Source organism: Oppia nitens, unplaced genomic scaffold (genome assembly GCF_028296485.1).
Source record: "Oppia nitens isolate AA-2021 unplaced genomic scaffold, nextdenovo-longstitch-racon4-pilon3 scaffold4_pilon_pilon_pilon, whole genome shotgun sequence".
Classification (NCBI taxonomy): Eukaryota; Metazoa; Arthropoda; class Arachnida; order Sarcoptiformes; family Oppiidae; genus Oppia; species Oppia nitens.
Window position 1 is genome coordinate 8,531,882 of NW_026533232.1, and position 19,566 is coordinate 8,551,447.

The 19,566-nt window shown below is 27.9% G+C and overlaps 2 protein-coding genes across 3 annotated transcripts in view; both read left to right on the forward strand.

The window, feature by feature from the left end:
• The window catches only part of LOC128959428 (myb-related protein B-like), a 395,191-nt gene that overhangs the window by 300,515 nt on the left and 75,110 nt on the right, over window positions 1-19,566 (forward strand). The window lies entirely within an intron of this gene.
• LOC128959423 (adhesion G protein-coupled receptor L3-like) overlaps window positions 1-19,566 on the forward strand; it is a 47,741-nt gene that overhangs the window by 13,577 nt on the left and 14,598 nt on the right. The gene's annotated exons all lie outside the window — the stretch shown is intronic.

Sequence of the window (19,566 nt, forward strand, 5' to 3'; positions counted from 1 at the left end):
GTTATATTTTGGTGTGTTTTGTTTTAATATATTGATTTTAATATATCATAGATGATATATAAATAATTTTAAAATATGCAATGAAATTATAATAACATAATACATAATAACATATGCAAAAATTATATGCAACTATGATTTGGTGCCTTTTAATTAAAACACTTGTTTTATATCATATATTCATTTTAGACGCGTTTTATCGTTTAGTTTATTATTCACTGCATTATTATTAATATTATTATCTATTTTTTGAATTCAAAATTAATAGATTGCTTGTGTTTATATGAAAACTGTATATACTATGTATGTATATATATAAATATATACGAGAATCTCATTACTTTTTGATGTGTTGGCCGTCCCTACTATAAGTTAGAGGAGAAAAATGAGAGAAATGAGAGATTCATATCCTTGTTTCGTAGTGTTTAAGAAAGTGAGAGAAAGTTTTTTATTTTGTGAGGCCTTTCCTCTAAACTAAAAAAAAATATTATTATTTATGCCAAACATATGAGTGGTGTTGAAGAGCAACATGAAGTACAGCAAAGAAGTTGTGTGAAGACCTCTCTCTCTCTCTCTCTCTCTCTCTCTCTCTCTCTCTCTCTCTCTCTCTCTCTCTCTCTCTCTTTCTCTAAGAGTTGGTCTTTTGATATTTACAGGCAGTGTATGTAGCGTTCAGTGATCTCTCTCTCCCTCTCTTTCTCTCTCTCTTTTCATTCTTGATCTTCTCTTTACTTTTATATATATGTTATGTTTTGCTGTCAATTTCTGATGCATTTCTTGACTGTTTCGCTGCAAATGAAGCGACGACGTGACCAACATTTGTGATTAGGAGGTCTCTCCCAACAACTACTACAACAACAACAACACCATCACATTTATAGTGAACCACCATTTCGTTCATTATTTGACAGTCAGACAGACTATAGTATTTTGGTAGTAATAGTTTTAGTGGCGTAATATCAGCGCAAATACATATACAGGACCAGAAATTACTCACATATGGCGTACACATAGCATATCATACCACCGATGCCTAACCTAACGTTGGATCCCACTATCCTCTCGGGATTTCTATGTATTTTCAATGATAGTTTCCGTGAATTTCAATTTTTAATGTCTATATTACTCTATTACTATACATTTGAGATGATATGTTGGCATTTCAATAAATGCATAGTACTGTATAAATACTGTACAGTATATTTAAAGTATATATGATATGCAGTTTATATACCACTACTATCACATCATTTGAATGGCCAATAATAATAATAAAATACACTGTATTTTTCTCGTTTGCTATTTAGTATTACTACTAATAATAATAATATTAAAATTGATTTTTTACGATAACAGTAGAGACCATAGAAAATTAAACTGTATTTTAAGTACATTTTTATCTCATCAGTAAAATTATATTACAGTATTGCATACATATTATATCGATTGTATGTCTGTCTCTAATTTAAGAGTAAAATTGTTGGCAATAATATTGAGGCAATAAGTTTTCTATTAGCAATAGTTTTTAATAGATATACTGTATATGTATATAATTGACAACATTTAATGTTAAAAGTGAAATAACTATTTAATTTTTTTTGTAGTTTTTTATGAAAAGAAATATATATAAAATTTTACAATTATTTTATGGCTTTGCTATTATTTTTTAGTCGTTTTCTTTGCACTTAAATATTTTTAATGAGCGGTTCCGTCACTGCATGGGCTCAGGTATTCGCACAATTTATGACTGACTTTCCATTTTAATACCAAAGCCCCCCTCTCTCTCTCACTCACTTTGAGATATCTCGCTTTTTTGATAAAACATATATACTGTATATATATATATATATATATATATGCGATATAATTTAGCGATCACTTTTGGTGATCAAAAAAGAAAATCTAAAGTGTAGTCCTAATGTTTTTCAATATATGATTTTTTAGTGCATTTTTGCAAATTTTTCTAATTATTCGCTCAGTTTTTTTTCTTGATAGTCTACTTGAAAAAAGTCGGTTTATTTTTTCTTATATAAAAAGTTATTGGCATTATATAAGTTATATATATCTAAATGAATAAATGTGTAATGATTACAAACCTCTCTCTCTCTCTTTCTCTCTCTCTCTCTCTCTTTCTCTCTCTCTCTTTCTCTCTCTCTCTCTCTCTCTCTCTCTCTCAGCACTTTTAATCATTTTGCAATTTTAGGGTGTGTTTTGCAACTTTTCGATCTCTCTATGCTTTCCTATGGACTTAACTATTACTACTACTATTTCATAAGTTAGTATCAGTGAGAGCTCAAGGCATTTGTGTTTTTTAATTTAAATATAAATTTTCTTAAATAATATATAAAAAATATCACACACACACACACTCCAAATATGTTACACCATTTTCATAGTTTGATGTATGTATTGCCAGTCACTCACTCACTGGACTGACCCTCTCTACTATCATGCATTGTAGTGAAATATATATATCAATATTTCAATATACAGAATATATATATTGTATGTTATTTATAAAAAAAATGGAAAGTTAGTTCATGTGATAGACATATGTGATTAGATTTTTTTTATCCACATATGATTTATATATATTGATTTGATTTGCAATTTTAGCATATTTTTAAAAATAAAAATATAAAAATCTCTAATATTTATACAGTATATATATATATATTGAGATTTTCATTTTTATTTATTATTTCGTATTAAATCTCATTTCATAAAATAATAGCCAAAAAAATTGTTGTGTTTTTGTTGAGATTTTTTTAGTTGAATTCTTGTTTTGTTTTCACAGTGTGTTTGTAATTCACTGGTATTTCTCTTACTTTTATCATTTATTTTGTGTGTTTCACTTAAATCGCAAAATAAATATAATAAATAGACTTTTATTTTTTTTAAACCATTGGTTACTACTACTACACGTCTTATATATTTTATACTTTTTTTGTATAAGATATACTGTATATTGAAAATACTATTTTTATTTGGCAGACAACATACATACAGTATAACACACAGAGAGAAAATGTATTACAAAAGCAAACTTCTATTGAATCAAATGAAAACCTTTATTCTCTCTCTCTCTCTCTCTCTCTCTCTCTCTCTCTCTCTCTTTCTTTTTATATTGAAAAATGTTTTTTGATATTTATTTTTTTATATATAAAATACTGGATTTTGTATTGTTTGTTTGGAGAAAAAATCCTAAAGAAAACAGTTTGTTTTTATAAAAAAAATGTATATATATATTGTGTGTGCGATATATAATTGACTTTTGTAAAAAGATAAAGAAAAACAATGTATGATATTTGTGTTTATAAGTTATTACCAGCAAAATAAAAAGTATTATAGTTTTTGTGTGTTTATTGTTTTTTTTTGTTGGTACACACATATTCCCAGTTATAATACCTGTTTTATATATTTATATATTATATTATGTTTGTGAAGTTAATTTTGGTGCCCAAATGGTACTCATTTATTGTATATGGCTTTCAAGCATAATAATGGACATACCTTATAAAGTTTTAGGTAATTTTCAGTAAGTTTTTTTGTGTTTCCCCGACAAAGTTGTCGACTCCATTACTTACTATTAAGCCCACTATTTCTCCTCTTTTTTTCCTTATTATCACATATACTCTGGTTATCAGCGATTACTTTAAGCTTAAAGTCTTTCTCTATAAAATAATTTGACTTTACTTTTCATTGCTATATATATATACTTTACACACACATTGTATATACAAATAACTATATCTCATAGAAAATGAATAAATATTTGTTTCGCTCTTTTTGTTGTTTTATTGTTTTGCGCTGTCGTTGCTGTTGTTGTTGGTTGTGTTCAAAGACCTTTTTGGCATTTATTTGTGAAAAAAACTTAGTGTTAATATAATGAGTGAGAGAGACCCTGAGCTCAGGTATTATAATGCCATTTATTGTCGTAGAGTAGTGAGTGATAGAGAGAAAGATAGGAGGAGAGGAAAATATATATATATTTATATAATTTTATCACTTATCTGCTAATGTGTTTTAGTTGGCGACCAATTAATACATAGTGTGAACACCGAAAATGAAAATAACATCAAAAAACTGATGCCGTATTTTATTTTGGGTGTGAAATAATTTTTTTTGTTTGGTAGTTGAACTAACTCACAGGTAAAATAACTATAAATGCCTGTTTTTATTTTAAATGTGTTATTGAATTCAACACTCAAAACGTGTGTTTGAATTATAAAAGGCTTTTCACATTCACACATATATACATACATTTATATTAAGGGCTACTGTATGTGTAAAGTATAACTATCTCGACTAATGATAAATTGCTATATAAAAACCTGACCCTTGAATTAGCATTTTTTATCATTTTGATGACTATTGCACTTATTTAGAAAGCAAATGTATCTAATAGTGGATAATAGTTGAGTTTGTGTGTGAGAGAGAGGGATGTATGTATTTGGTTGGTTAGTTGTTGGGGAACGGTACATATTTAATAGCAAAACATTGAACTTTTCCAATTAATCTGTCATTAATACCGACAAACTTTATGTGTGTGTGTATATTGATTGGTGTTGTCATCTAAATACTATACTATTTATATACATTTTATTAAGTACCTGTACTTATATATATATATATGGTGTGATGGCATTCAACACTAATGATGAGCTCTTATTATTAATACCGGTGCTCAACGTTTGACACTATGTTAACCAAAATATAACAATTTATTTAATCATTATATTAATAATGAACTACTTTTTGCAAATGATTACTATCACATAGTATTGAGTATTCATCTCATTTGTGTGATGACAGATCCCTAACCCATAGCATCACACAACTACTGGTCCATCTTATTATGAATTTATCTCTTAAAAACTTATTAAGCAAATCAATGTTTTAATTAAATAATAAAATTCAAGTTTTTCTAGTCTATGTACTAATTGTTATGTAACGTTTGAAATGATTTTACTAAAAACAATTTTTTTTTAAAAATAATAATATATAATATAATTATGATTTTCATTTACATATTTAGCTTATCTTTTTTGAGCCATTTTGCCAAAAAAATCTGTTTCCCCAGATATTAAAAAAAAATCATAAAATTTATGTATAATATATGTAATTTTCCAACAACAACAAATATTTATACGTTTTGTTGGGTAATTATATCTTATTTTTAAAATTTTTATCCCAAATATTTTTTTTATTACCTCTTATTATTATTATAGTTGTTTATAATATCAACATTTTTAAATTGATTTTTTTGGTGTTTAAAATACAAATTTTTATCTTAATAATAATAATATAAAGTATGAACCAAATTAAATATTACATTTAATATATAAAAGCAACAAAAAATGCGAACAAATTAAAGTCATGAAAAACTTCATTAATAGTAGAGTTTTGTATTTTGAAGAGTTAGTTAACAAACTTGTTTTGTGTATATATACAGTATATCTATCTAATAGTAGCTATCCCTCAAAAAACTACCAGTGCTTGTTGTGGCCATGAGTTGTTGTTATGTGTCTATAGCCATGTCGTTGATGGACCACCACCTTTTAAACCTTGTACCCCACTTTACTACAGTTGCTGCTCACACATGTATATATATATAATGGCTGTGATACCTGTCTTAATGCCAGTTACTGCCCCCTTCATTGCCAAGCACTGGCACCTGCCCTACCCATCCTCATATCGGAGGAAAATTGCATTTAAAATATAAAAATAAAGAGCAGTTAGTGTTAGTGTGCGTAACGTTATTATAAAGTATTAAATATTATTTTTGTTATTACCATTAAAAAAAATAAACTAACTATTTGGCTGATGAGCATTAGTTATAGTTTTATATATATTATATAATGACTTTACTATCTTGTCCTTAGGTTAGATGCAAACCTGTAAGTGATTTGTGCTCCAAGTGCTCCTTTGATAGCGTTTTTCATATACATTAATCAAAATAATTAAAACAGAGAGAGAGAGAGAGAGAGAGAGAGAGAGAGATTTATATATTGCAATATATTTATATACAGTACATACCAAATACTTTATATAAGTTATACTTATTTTTTATAATTTGATAGATAAAAGCCATATATTGGCAATGAGTGGTAGAAATGACGAGAGAGAGAGAGAGAGAGAGTCAGTGCATGAAAAACAAGAATAAATATGAAGAAGCAATTGATTTATGCAAATGCAGTACAAAAATAATTAGCCATTATTTGTAGTGATTTGAATCAAAATAATATATTGTATATATCTTTATGTTTGAAATGTTTGTTGAAGTGCTGAACAAATAATGGCAACTCTATTGCTGACAACATTTTACTGTCAAAATAAACTAAATACCGGCCAAAGAGATAGACATTTGAATGACTAAAATGAGTGAATACTCTGTATATATATTGAATATATGTTTAAGTGAATGAATGAAAATTTGAGTCGTTTTTGCCAATCATTTCAATTGTTATTACGATTACAATCTCTTTACCCAAATGTCTCACCCGATATGGTGTTTATTGTCTCCGATTTTTATAGCATTATTGTCGCTCAAAATGAGACTTTTGTTGTCGAGGTTGGGTTGAGTTGAGTGAAGTATCTCTCTCTCTCTCTCTCTCTCTCTCTCTCTCTCTCTCTCTCTCTCTCTCTCTCTCTCTCTCTCTCTTTATCTATCCATCTAACTATTTATCTACTGTATCTCAGACATATACAACACATATCTAAGCTTATGGTTAGTGAAGTCCGACAAATCGATTGGATTCACAAGTGTTATATACAGAGTGTGTAAACACTTGAATATAAATTTGACATAAAAATTTTTCAGTTAATATATTTTCTACTTATACTGTACTAAACTGTATGGTGAGGTATGTGTCCAGTAGAGTAGTAGCCCTTATGGTTGATGAATGTCTGAGCATAATATTAGCCAATTTGTTATGTTTATTGTGTGTATGTTTGTGTGTGACTACTATTCTATATATATATTTAAAATATTTATTCACAACAAAAAATGTTTTGCCATTTCCTTAACAATAATTAATAGACATGAAGTTTGTTATAGACTTCAAGTGCTATGTTTTTATCGTTCAATTCATGAATTCATTCAAACAATTTACTTATGCTTCACATATGTATTGTATTTATTATCATTTTTTGTTATGTTTTTTCTTATATACCTTTGCTATGAATTTTGAAAACGACTTGTTGTTAGTGATGTTGTTGTTGTTGTTTCACATGTTTAGTGAATAATTGATGATTCATTGCATTTATAGACTTCAGTCTATTGAATATACAGTACTTTCTTATGTATGAATTAATTATAATCTTATTGTAGTTTTATTTTTTTGCTGAAGAAATAAAAAGACTTGTTTTTTCTCTCTCTCTCTCTTACTCTCACTCTATGGTGTCTTTAATGTCCATTATCTCTCTCTCTCTCTCTCTCTCTCTCTCTCTCTCTCTCTCTCTCTCTCTCAATGGCTTAGTGTATGTGCTATTTAGCAATGGTTTGTTTGTTAGCAAATGTTGACTCTTATGTGTACATTATTTGCATATATATAGCAATTGAAAGTCCAATATAATCAGCGAAAATCATGGCAACGATAACATAGCGGTGTCGGTGTCTCTCCTCTAATATGTTTTTCTGTACAACAGTTTTCACATACAATGAAATTCTCAATTGTGTTGTGTTTTTGCTGTTATTTTACGAGTCAATACTAGCAATGGTTTGGTTTAGTCTATGACTACAAATAACAGTTAATCTATTATTTTCATTGCTTTTATAGATAGTTGTGTTTATATGGTTTATATATATAGCTATCTTTCGTTTCCTTTCTCTTCATCCCTGAGCCTCTCGAGTAAAGTATTTGATTTGTTTCGGCACTTCTTTTGCATATAATATTTGCTATTATTGACTAAATAAAGGACTGGTTAGACATGAAAAATCAGTTTTCTCTGTGATTTTTATTTTCAAATACAGTATAAATATATATATGAATGGTATGGTTTTGATGGTGGTGTATAGCCTTATCAGAAATCGCATCACATTTTTTATAACTCATATTTTGCGGCATATATTTTGCACGAACTCTAGGAGTACTGTATTTTTATTTGACTATTTGTTGTTCATATCATATATATTTTATATGTATGTATGTGTGTGTGTTGTGTTTAAAAATGTTATCGTGATCTCTGGCTAACCATTCAATTGGTTTTATGTTTCCGAACCACTGGTGCTCTTTAACCTCAATCCCAGTCTCTCTCTCTCTCTTTCTTTTTAACTCAAAACCAACCATATTATACATAAAATACTCATTAATTTTGATGAAAAGTCCTTCACTATAACTTTTTTGATGACCCATTCATTGTTTTCTAATGACAATAACTAACTTTTCTCTCTCTCTTTTAACTCTTTTGTACAACAATTTTATGAATACTTTTTGATGAATACGTTTCCTTCACTTATATAATGGATGAAATACATTGAAAACGAAAAATATTTATATAATATATAAATATATGAAAAATATTTTTGCAAATTTTTATATTTCCCACAGTTCACTATGAATTTCATTATTAATATTATACAGTACTATACTATCCATAGTTGTCTGTGTGTTGACTCCCTTTCCACAACTCATCTCTCTATAGTTGATCTCAACTCATATCTTGTCTCTCCATATGATTGTGTGATTTATGGCTTCCTATTCATAAAGTTCTGTATATAATATACAGTCTATTAATATCCTAAACATTAAATCAATTATATTTTATTCACTATTATTATTGTTATTATTATTATTATTATTATTACTGTAACTAATGAAATATTACTGTTTTATGTCAAATCATTTTTCTCTACAAAATTTTAATATACAATATTTCTATTCTCTCTCTCTCTCTCTCTCTCTCTCTCTCTCTCTCTCTCTCTCTCTCTCTCTCTCTCTCTTTCTCTCTGATACATAAAATAATTTCTCTTATATATGAATATTATAAAATAGTTTTCAATTGTATTGTTTGCTTGCATAATGTGTTTTTTCATGTGTTTATCATGTTTTCAATTGATTTCAAATGTTATAATGATTTTTATTTTGAATATATTTATGTTAGTGACTGGTGTAAAGCAAGTGTGTGTGTTGTCTATTACAGTAATTTCAATTAAATTAATTATATTAATTCATTGCAATTGATTTTTATAATATATAGTAATAGCACTAACAAAAAAAAACTAGGGTTTAATATTATTAATATAATAGTATAATTATAATATTTATTTCGCCATCAAAATAACAAAATTGTATTTATTTGTTGTCGACTATGAAAATGAATTTTTCGTGATAGCAATGGTGTCTGTAAATCAATAGTAATTCAATAATTAGGAGCACTTTATATTAAAAAAAGAGATACCTCTTTGCCCTCAATTTAACTACTAGTTGTGTGGTGTATATAACTCTTTGCATACGTTTTTTCTTTGACAGTCAGATAGATATCTAATATGTATTAAATTATATTATTATTATTATTATTATGTGAATAGATAGGGAGTTTAATAAATATAAATATATAAAATAATGATAACATTAAATAATGATTAATATTAAAAAAGTTAAGCTAAAATAAAATAAAAATTTAGTATAAATTCATAGCATTTTTGTGAATAATTTTCTTACTTTTTTTTGTCATATCCTTGAATTTAATGGTAACACAACTTATTAATAGAGAATGAATTGCTACACAATTATTGCGAAAAACTTATTATTTATGATATAATCCGAAACAACAATAATATAATCATAAATAATATTTCAAATATTTTTACCAATGATTTCTTGTGTGTCTTTAATTATGTTTTTTCATATTTCATAAGTTTATACTATTAAATTGTTTGACTACTTATTATTATTGTTATTGTTATTATTGTGTTTTCTTATGAATTTTATCCCCTAAAACATAACTACTATTTGAAAGACAAAAACTATTTCTTAACTAATAAATCAAAAACAAAGCAAAAATGAAAGTTATGTTTGCAATGCAAGAGACAATTGCAATGAAAGATTTTTTTTCAGGGAAACGGTATAAACGCCTCCTTATTTGAAATATGTAATAATAATAATAATAATACTATTAATATTTCTATGTATTTTTATAACTGCAGTACTATTTTTAAAAATGCTTTCTCTTTATAAAAATTATTGTTTTTATGTTAAATAATTATATGTTTGGGCGAAGTCGGTATGTATTATAACAATGTGTGTGTGTTTGTGTGTGTGTGTGAGTGAGTGTCTATGTGTGTGTTAGTTAGTTATTAAATGCTATGCTATATGTTATGTGTTTATATGATGGCAATAGTCCTCTTGAAATGTAATATAATGATAATGTTGTTGTAGTTGGTTATGAGCTCAACAATTTTGTTTGGCTTAATATTTATATATTTTATATACGATATGAGTTTATATATATAGTGATATATAAAAGCATTTTTCGTGTAAAACATTCATAACTATTAATGTCGCACAAGTTTTTTTTACTCTAATACATGATATGGTATGTAAAAGTTATCAATGAGTTATGTTTATGTATGCGCTCCGGGTTTTCGGGGTTTTATAGTTAAACAGTTTTCACGTGAAACACAACGGATAACACCACAAGTTTGCAGTTTGAGTGGGTCTTTATTTATAACCATTTGATTATTATTATTATTATTACGAATAGGTTTTTTGTCACTGTTTTCCAATGCCTCCCTGTGCTCTCTCTCTCTCTCTCTCTCTCTCTCTCTCTTTCTTTTACAAACATACACTTTCTCTTTAAAGCTAATGGTTTCTCACATATTTAGTTCAGTGCACGTATTGTTAATAATAATACCCGTCCTTCGCAAATGTTTTCACACATAACGTATATACTGTTAATATATATATATATTTATACCGAAAAATAAGTTATCAATATTTTACAGTTGCGTTAACATTGCTAATGAAAAAGCATTGAACTTTTATCTACACAATAATAATAATAAAAATAATATTTATCCAAACATTTGTGTGTCGGTGAGCCTTATATTTTTGATCTCTATTATCAAAAATCAATCGGATGGACACAAAAATTTTTAAATAGAGAGGGAGGGAGAAGAAAATTGACACAATGTTTGTTTGCATATTTTTGTTGCCATTTGTTATAATAATAATAATAATAATAATAATATGTATGCAAAGTTGTATATAATATGTATTTTTGTCATCTTCTATAACACACATAAAAATGGACTCTTTTATTCAAATGTGTGTGTATTTAAGTATTTTTAATGCAAACTTTATTTTTAGGGCAAACAATACTCCAAAAAATATATAAATTGTATTTTCATATATATATTATAAAAGAAAGAGAGACAACTTCTGTTGAAACTGAGATAACAAACAGGGTTTTAAAAATGGTTTTATTATAACTTTTATTATAACCGTTTGTTGTGTTGTCTGATGTTTTGTGTGCTATATTTGTGCTCTTTATTAGTGAAAAGGAGAAAAATTGTAATAATATGTTGAATGCAATACTGTATTACTACTAATACAGGAATATTCTGTGACTTTTTTTTGTTGCACAACTGTTATGTCAAGTATTAGAGGATATTATAAGTGAGTGATAGGGAGTCTCCTCACTCATCATTGTTATTGTGTTTCTGTATTTATTATTTGATACCATATTTTAGGTATTATGAGTTCCTCTCTCTTTCTCTCTTTAATATTAATAGTATACTTTAGACGAGTTTTGTATTTATATATATTGAATATATACACCGGTATTCATAACAATACACATACTTTTCTAACTCTATTGTGTTGTTTGGTGTGTGTTTGCAAATAGCAATTAGAAACGAGATGTAATATAACAGTCTATTATATTAGTATTAGTTTTATATATATACAATATAAACATATATAAGTTATAACTTAGCAAAATTGAAATTATATCGATCTGTATATTGCCTGCAATCCACTCACTTGCATACCAGTGCCCGGAGAGAGAACTGGCTGTATATTAATAAATTCAAACACAACACAACACACACACAATATTATGCAAATTTTGACGCCAATCACATCTACTATTATTAGGGAATTATTATTAGACTTAATTTATTACACATTACTGTTTTTCATAGATAGTATAGCTTTATTTTACAGGTTTATTACAATTACTACTGCATTCATATACTGTATTATTATTATTAGTATCACTGCTTTTATATTAAAACTAATTATATATATATACTGTATATATAAATCGATTTTAAATACATAGCGTTTCATAATAAGCAAAAAAAAAACATTTGTAATTATAAGTTTTATATCACATTTATTTGATATATTTGTAATGTTTGTTATTTTGTTGTTTTCTATTATATGGCTAACATTTGTGTGAATGAACTCTCTATGAATAATATAAAACAGCTTTAAATAAAAAATATAATTTGCGTCTATTATCTGATAAAATATATTTGTTTTGTCATTTTTAATTTATATCTACTATTATTTGTTATTATATAAATTAAATCGATGTCCTAAAAGCTAAATATGTTTTCAGTTTATTTGTTTCCCCTAAATACAAACACATTGATTTTGTTTTGAAACAAATATAAAAACATATATATATAAACATATAATACTAACTAACAAATAGTTGTCTCTGTTTTTAACAGTAATTACAGAAAATATAGTATATTATTATTATTATTATTATTATTGATAACTTATATTTAAAATTTGTAATGAAATGTTTTTCTCGGTGAAAGTCTCGACATTCTTGTGCCTAATTTCACTGTTATTTACAATATTTTATCGATATATATATAGACATACCAGTGCTCTGGTCTATGAAGTTTGTTAGGCATCGGTGGAGAGAGAAAAATGCTTTTTAGGCATATTTTTAGTGTCAAGACTTCGATTTCCAATCGACACACAATTAGTTGGGATTTTTTTCATCCACAACTACTGGGTATTGCCTTTCCTCCCGGTGCTGGCTAGCGATCTGGTGTGTATGTGTTTGATGGCTGGTACGCTATAATATAATACATAATACCCATAGACATGACATAATCTATAATCAATACGATAGCGGATCTCAAAATTGATTGAACTCTTAAAACGGTTTTAAGTCTTTGGTTTTTTTTGTTATTTTTTCTGGTGTTTAGTTAAAAACCATTTAAACTTATTTGGATTTTTAAACTTATAATTTTTGTTAAATATTTTTGTGTGCCTTTATTGAACTTGTTTTGATGTTTTGTTTTTATGCAATTTGTATTATTATTATTATTATTGTTATAATTTTGTTGTTTTTTGTTGATAATTATTAGTACTACTAAAATGGATGGCTTAAGTGATTAGATTTATATATTATATGACTGATAATAACCCAAACACACACACATCTCTTACTAATTCACATATTGATAACAACAACATAACATATATACAGTATATGGCAATCATTATAATTATACCGTTTGTGTGCAGTAATAGACACTTAGGTTTGATATTTTTTCTGGACCTCTTCTCCTCTTAAATGTATCGTTCAATTGCTTCTCCACTTTAAATCATTTGTTGGACTTTGAGAGAGAGAGAGAGAGAGAGAGAGAGGTTTAAATAAAAACTAAAAGCAAATTTTGGCTTAACATGTATTAAACTGAAAAACAGGTTATTTTTCTCTCTTCTAACGTTTAGCTATACTTAAAGGGAGACTTAATGCTAACCCAACCCTTGTTGGCGCTGACCTTTCAGGGCTTAGACACCGAATAAGTCCAGAAGCGATGATGTTTTTGGTGGCGATGGCTCTCTTTTTCTCTCTCTCTTTCTATCAATCTATCTCTCATTCTTACTATACATTTCTAATAGACATTTTCTACCTTTTCCTCCATTACTAGAAATTTTTCTATTTCTCACTTATAATATACAACTGTATATATATATACTATTTCCCTACCATTTGCAGTGGTGGTGAATTGAGTAGTCTTTTTTAGAAAAGGGACGGCATTTTGTCTAATATTTTTCAAAATCACTGTTCAATACCCATTGCCCGTCAACAGACTATTCAGACATACAATCCTGAACTTTCATTGCCTCACAAAAATCATTGTTAATACACATTAGTGAAAGAAGAGAAAGAGAGAGAGAGAGAGAGAGAGAGAGAGAGAGAGAGAGAGAGAGAGAGAGAGAGAGAGAGAGAGATTGTGTATTCAATCACTAGCTTTTAGTGTTAGTTTTAAAGAAAAAGTAGATTTTAGTCACAAAAATTTTGAGTCCCTTTTCATGTCTCTCGGTGTGTATATTAACGACAACTTTTTGTGAGGAGTGTTGACTACAATCACTGTGTCTCTCATATTATTAGGTATTAGTCGACACTTTTGTCAATGAACTGGTAGTAGTTTTTTTGCAGTCGGGCTCTCTCTCTCTCTCTCTCTCTCTCTTTCTCTCTGTTTGATAACCAGTTATTTATTGTCATTTTGCTTCTTATATTTTATGTGTCGATGCTTTTTATGTATTATATCATATAGTAGTTTATGTACTTCTTTTCAATATATTTGACATTTTGTTCATATATTTTTTCCCTCTCCCCTCTCAATCATTGCTTATTTATTTGAGAAACTGCTATCTAAAGTTTAATCTATCGATAATAATAATATTATTAATTTTTGAATTTTTTGTATATATCAGTATATATATGGATATATAAATGATGCTTAAAAAATTATTTTACTCTTTTATTATTTTTTTTAAATATAATTTATAACTTAATATCCATATATATATAATAAAAATAATTCAAACATAATGGCATAAACATATCGAAAAAAATGTTTTTTTTATTATATTTTATAAATCAAAAATAATTAAAATTTGAGTAATAGTTAGAGTAATAAATAACTAAATCGCGTGATATTTAGTTAATATCAAACACTGAGAGAAAAAATTGCCCCAAAATAGTTACCAATTTTTTTTTGTTATTTTGTTGGCCTCTCTATTGCTTTATATATAAATTTATATATTTATAACTTATATCTCTTATAAATATGTGATATAAGTTTATTCGCGTTAATAATATTAAAGCGATTGCGTGACTCTAATACAGTATATTATTTTTTTCCTACTCTTCTCTCTCTATGTATTATATATGTGATACCGATATCCAAAAACACACAACAAAATAGTAATACAAAGTAGTATTTTATGTTTTAAATTGTATGTACATTATAACTGGCTTATTGTATTTATTATTTAGTGCTCTCGTTATATATGATATTGTTGTATAAATACAATAATAATAATAATCAAATAGAGACTAGCAATTTAATCATTTATAAAAAAAAATTATGGGACAGTTTAATGTTGATTATAATCACACACACATACAGTTGATATGCCGGTCATTTGCGGGTCATATATGCCAACAATCGGTGTTGATTTGGGAAGAAAGAGAGAGAGAGAGAGAGATCCGAAAATTTGCATTTAATAGGAAAAATCCAATTCATTGGAGACTAGGAATTAAACTTTGATTTTTCTCCCAATATCTCTCTCTCTCTCTCTCTCTCCCACTCTCTCGCTCTCAGCACATCTGTTGCAACTATAGTAGGCATACATTAGAGGATCTGATCTCCCGCTGCGATCAATTGGTGCTACCATTAGACCCATTGATCGATTCCACACTAAGGATTACTGAAGTTTTTATCGATCTATTATTGCATTGGAAATGACAATCAAAAGCAATCGGTTCCTCTCGACTATACTATCGGCTCTTTCTCTATTCAGGGCTTAGTTAGGCATACATTCAACGGTATTAGGATATACTGAAACGTATGTGTTGTGTATGTGTGTATATGTACTGTATATAGTGTTGGTAATTTTTTGCAATTCAATTTTCGATTGCCGCAATTGCTGAAAATTGCTTGAAATTGCTTGAAATTGCGCGCATGAGGGAATGTATAAAAATTAACTTTGACAACGTTAAAAATTTGATTTACTATAGATTAAGATAATTTACTAATTTATTATTATTTTTAACATGGTTTTAGATGGCAACATTTTATGATAAAATGATTAAAATTTATATAATTAATTTATGTTTTTATTCATATTGCTTTACCATTTAAATTTTGTTAATTTTTAAAAAATTATAAATTGTTCTATGTTACAATTGCGATTTTCGCAATCGAGCTTTTTGCAATTGCGGCAATTTCACGCAATTTCCGACCAATGCAATTGCGCATTTTGCAATCGGTACATCACTAACTGTATATGTGTATATAAATATATGAGTGACACACAATGCACTCGTCAATAATAATGTAATATGTGTTTTGAATTGAACAGCTTTTTTGAGCTGAAAATTATGATTACTATTAGACAACTATTTGAAAAAAAAGTTTCTCAAATAAAAAAAATTATTTCATTGTATGCGCGTATGTCTGTGTGTGTGTGTGATGAACATCATTGTGCCGATAAGCAGGTCATACAAAATAGTCAATACACACAAAAAAGGCATTTAATAATTTTCTGATGATTTGACATCACAATCGTTAGCCATTTGATGGCTTCTCTCTCTCTCTCTCTCTCTCTCTCTCTCTCTCTCTCTCTCTCTCTCTCTCTCTCTCTCTCTCTCTCTCTCAATATTTGCCAACACATTAACAAAAAAATTGATAGTTTAACTGTTATTTATCTCTCTATCTCTTATATAAATTTATATATCAATAGTTTAGTTTATTATTAATATATCATTCGCTGCTAATAGACATTGAAATGTAATCTAATTTATCTTTTTATTTTGAAATAAAACTAAAATAATATTAAATGACATTTTTTAATATACTATTTATTGATTATAAGCACTTTACCTTTACATTAGCGATATATTTATAGCTAGTATTTAACTATTATTGTTATTATTATCATTGATACTCTGTTAATGTAATGTTGAGAAAATGCTTTCCGGGTTTATGTTACACAAGTCATCCTTCAAAAAACAACTAATATTTTATTATTTTTATATAATAATTATTATTTACTCGACTCGTCTCTCTCTCTCTCTTTGTGTGTCTCTCTTAAACATTACAAAATACATGTGAAAAACAATTAGTTTGTTGTTTTAAAGTGAGGTTTTGTTGTTGTTTTTTTGATACTTTTTTATATATGATATAATTTTGATAAACTATTTTCTTGTTATTGACGATTGACCCGCTAGTTAATGGTCTCAGACCTCCTTTATATACCCAAATAAAAATCAATGTTGATATCAATTATAGTAATAATATTATTATTATTATTATTATTATTACTCTATGTTTGGCCTAATAGTTGTCTTCAAATAAAGAGATGTTCACTTAATTTGCGTCAAGACTTTTAGTTAGTAACCCGAGTAATAACTGATGGATAATAAGTAGAGACCAAACTGAGTGACTGTTAGTGACATAAGGTTTGACTTGACTTTTCTGTTTTCTTAATGATTATTATATTTTGTGTCACAACTATTAACTGACTTTTAAAAAGATCTCTCTCTCTCTCTCTCTCTCTCTCTCTCTCTCTCTCTCTCTCTCTCTCTCTCTCTCTTTCTCTGTCTGTCTTCCCAACAGTTGGTTCAGTCAATGACCCACTAGTAGTAATAGTAGTAGTGTTTGGTAGTTATGTGTCCGAACCAGATATGTATGTCATAGACATACACATAGGAAACTATTTTTATTGCAGCACTGGGAGTGTATGTGGTAGGGTTGGCCTCTCTCTCTCATATCATCAAAAAATATTTGTCACTCATTATAATCAAATGTTTTAAATTGAATGAATGTATGAATGAATATCATCAGTGAGTTTATCTAAACTACATTTCACATCGATATGAGTGATGGTATTTGATGTTAGCAATAATGTTTAGCCCTATTTTTCTTCAATGACTGCCAAACCACTGAAAATTTATATTTTATTTTTTTAATTATAGTAATATAATATAATCACTTAATGAGTTCCTGACTGTGATGTAGGTTTGCACCAATTGATATGGTATGTCATACACATACATATCGATACCACACTATTGCTACTACTACTACTAATAGTATATTATTATTATTATTACCTCTACTAAAGCAGCTGTAATCCAATATCATAGGACATAACTGATTTGATTATTGATTATACAGTGTTTTTGTTGGTTTATAAAAGATGTGTAATTAATTTGTTTAATAATATATTAAATATGGACTCACAAAATGTTAGCCTAAATTTAATGACAAATATCTTTGGTTAACCGTTTAAGGGGTTTTTGTAATTAAGATCATAATAGTATACCGTATAAGCAAATCATTATAATAATAATAATAATCCTAATATATATCATATATCTGACTCTAATAATATAATAAATGACACTTAATATATGCGATTTGGTTATGGGTTTTATTCTATGTATTGGTTTGGTAGGCCTACCCAATGCTATCTTATCCATTGGACTCAGTCATCTAAATTTGATTAATGACATGATTTATTCAGTCAATGAGTTGTAATTAATAGGTATTGGATTTCTTTAGTTATGATTATTTACAGTAATGAAAATACGGGGACTGACTGACTCTCTCTCTCTCTCTCTCTCTCTCTCTCTCTCTCTCTCTCTTTCTTAAATGCAATGACTGGTTGGTTAAGTTTTGACTTGAAATGAGGTATCGGTTCGGCCAGTGTTTGATAGTGTATTGAAGAGTCATTGCATTCCTGCTGTGATTATTGCCATTCACTCCATAAAGATCACTGTCTAAGACATATATATATATATAATGGTGCGGTTGTGTGTGTATATATGAATATACTGTATTGTGTGTGCAGTACACCATATCTTAAGACAACAACCACTACCACCAGTGCTTTCTGACCACTGACTTTCTGGTGCTCATTAAGACTACTCATTTGTCACTGTCATGAGTTGCGACCCCTCAGGAAGTTTTAAAAGATATCGACTCAACCATTGATCCACAATTGCCTTTCATTTCGTTAGTGATGATCACTTTCACGTGAATTCATTAGTCGTATCTAATTTGAAAGTCCTGTGCTCTCTCTCTCCCTTTCCTTCAAAATCCCTTAAGTGAACTCAAAAAAGACTACTGACCGCTACTCTCTCTCTCTCTCTCTCTCTCTCTCTCTCTCTATTGCTCTCGCATTCACACACACACACACATAGACTCTCATTCCCAATCACTTTTGAGATCCCTGTGCTTTAAGGTTGGCTCAAATGGTGAGCAAATAATAAATGGCATACCATTCGGTTGCAACACTTTTTGATCTCTGGATTTCCGTACCATTTCACTGATGGATAGCATAGCTATCACACACTCGCTCTCACAAATGTCTTGCTATACTTTATATATATATATGTGTGTATCGGTCACTGGGATTTACTTTTATTTTATTTTTTTAAATAGATATCATTGATAAATAAAAATGTTTATATATCTATTTATTTTATAAAATTTATACTACTATAAACAGTTGGATGTTTGACGTTTTATTTTCCCAACAAAAAAATGTTATTGTTTTGATTGTTTTTTTTTTA